The sequence below is a fragment of the Rhagoletis zephyria genome, unplaced genomic scaffold, assembly GCF_001687245.7.
Source record: "Rhagoletis zephyria isolate East Lansing unplaced genomic scaffold, Rhagoletis_zephyria_1.1 Rzeph_scaffold_01567, whole genome shotgun sequence".
NCBI lineage: Eukaryota > Metazoa > Arthropoda > Insecta > Diptera > Tephritidae > Rhagoletis > Rhagoletis zephyria.
This window is the reverse complement of record NW_016158651.1, coordinates 8,880-11,557: the sequence shown is the minus strand read 5'-3', so window position 1 is coordinate 11,557 and position 2,678 is coordinate 8,880.

The following is a 2,678-nucleotide window of genomic DNA, read 5'->3' as shown; positions in this document are numbered from 1 at the left end:
GATGCGCTGGCAGGCTTTAGAGTCTCTATAACTATACCAACCTTGTTTTGTTTTGGAATAAAGACTTAAATATATTTGGAAATTTAGAATTTTCCATCATAAATTCACAAATTTCCCGTTTATCATAAAAATATAATCTTACAATGGATATTTTATTGACTTTAAATTTACTTTTAAGAAAACTCCATCCAGTGCTATAATTACGATTTGAGTTTCCAGTTTAAAGAAACACAAGCAATAATTATGTACTTTACTATTGATATTATTCTTAATTAAGCATTGATATTATATTTAACCTACATTTTGTTTATAAATAACACAATTATATATATTTTATCCTCGAAAAGAACTTTTTATAATCATGAGGGGGTATTCCCCTGTAAGTGTTGCCGTGATCGCAAAATTAGTTTTAGAACGCTGCACACAACCCAAAAGTACTCCTCGGGGACCAATTGGTGAAAAACTGCGAAAATGTTTATTACTGTATATACTGTGGTTCCAAATGGCTCCTTGACGAGTATGGTCGTGCTGACCTGTCGAGTTTTTTAAGCAAATATTGGATTAATACACAAAAAAAAATGAAGTAGTTTCATTAAATATAAAATAAAAAGTTATAAATCAAGTGAAGGTAATACTATAATATAATATAATTAGATAAGTAATGTAATAGACCTTGACATAAAGAAAATTAATGTTGCAAGTTAATGAAAATGTTAAAGCGTACCGTTGAAACGGTACTATCGTATGAACAAATTAACAGTGAAATAAAAAAATTTTTAACATACATAACTGTTCGAATGAACGAACAAGAAATATTTCAAAAAAATAAATTTTACTTACTATTATTGGAGATAATAACCTAAAAATATAATCTGACGAATTATTATAAAATTATCAAATTGGAGGAATAACCTGGCGACATGAGGACTTAGTTCCCTGCCATTAGAATACAATCAACTATTAAATTAAAGGTATAACCTGGGGATCTTAGGACTTAGTTCCCTGCCATTTAAATACACTCTGAATAAAATATTCTGACATATAACTAATAATTATTAAATTAGAGGGATAACCTGGTTACTTGTGGACCGCTAAGGTTTCTAACCATTAAAATACATTACACATTTTAAATTGATATAACAACACTTAAGGCCGTTTTCTGAAGTAACCTTTAACTTTAAAGCTCACTTTATATTTAAAGGTTGGATTAAAAATAAAGCTATGTCTATAGTCTAGTAGTCTATGTATTTCTATTATCGGTTTTTGACGTATGTCCCTGCAAAAAACGGCTGACCATATCGAAACAGCGATACACACAAACATCAAATAAAATTTTACTTCAGTGTTTGCTGTGGTGCAAAATAGAGAAGTCGGTGAATTTAAAGAAAAAATTAATAAAAATCAGTGTATTTAAATTGTATATAAAAAAATTAGCAAAAAACCTTTTTTAGAGCTATGTGGATAGAGAAGAAAAATTTTGAGGCCAGTGTGCTTAGGACGACTGTGTTGTCAGTGACTACAGTGCTGAAATACAGTGCAACGCCAACGGGGGACTCCAGGGGCTCTATTCTGTAATTGTGAGAAAATGTAGTGTACACCGAGTGCAAAACTCACCGACTAAAATTCAGTGAGTTTTTCGGAAGAAAAGTGTACACAATTTTGACAGTTAAAACTCATTCTCACACATACTGAATCGCAAAATGAGGAAGTGTACACAATTTTGACAGTTAAAACTCATTCTCACACATACTGAATCGCAAAATGAGGAAGTGTACACAATTTTGACAGCCAAAAATCATTCTCACTCTTCCTGAATCGCAAAATGAAGAGTGCGCACAATTTTCAGGGTACACTTGAAAACTCACAGTTACAGAATAGAGCCCCAGCAGAACCTAGGAATAGAGGTAGAAAGACCAAACGGTGCTGAGGCATTTGTTTTTAGCTACGAAAATTCAGACCCCGATTTAAAATGAGAGAAATTGTCTGAGCTCAGTAGCTCTGAAAAAGCTTGTGAAATTAAGTTAATATTCGACAATATATTTTTACAAATAAAACAAACACATAAACTAAATCAAATTGTAAGTTTTAATTTGGTTTCATGTATTTTTGAACATTTCGCTGCCATCTATTCACTAATTTATCAATTGCTTAGAGGTTAGGGGTACGGTTTAGTAAGTGGCCCACCTATTTCGGGGTATTGCGTCCAAAGGGGTGACCCGATCCAAAAAAAAATTGCACACACTTGTAGCCAAGGGTCTACCCTTTTTTTTAACATCCACTATTGTAATTTTTGGTCACTAATTTATTTACAAATTGGGTTTGAAATATGCCCTTTTTTGTAAAATTCGGAAAATAGCTCACATTTATCACTCCTATTTTCCTTAAAGCAGCCACTTCACTAATGCATTTTTATATTCCCCTTCACTTTAAACTTTATTCGACTTGTTACAACTTTCTTTATTACTTTAATTTTAATCTATCAATCACAATTTATTAAATAAAAACATCTTCAAAACCACGCGTTTGCCTTTGGTTGCATATGCACATTAAATGGTGGCGTTTAGCTGTCAAACTGCTAAATATACAAGAAGGATGAGAGACAAAAGAAAATATGATATAACCCAGTCAGCATTAAAAATATAAACCTTTCCATGGAAAATATGTATTTACTGTCCCTG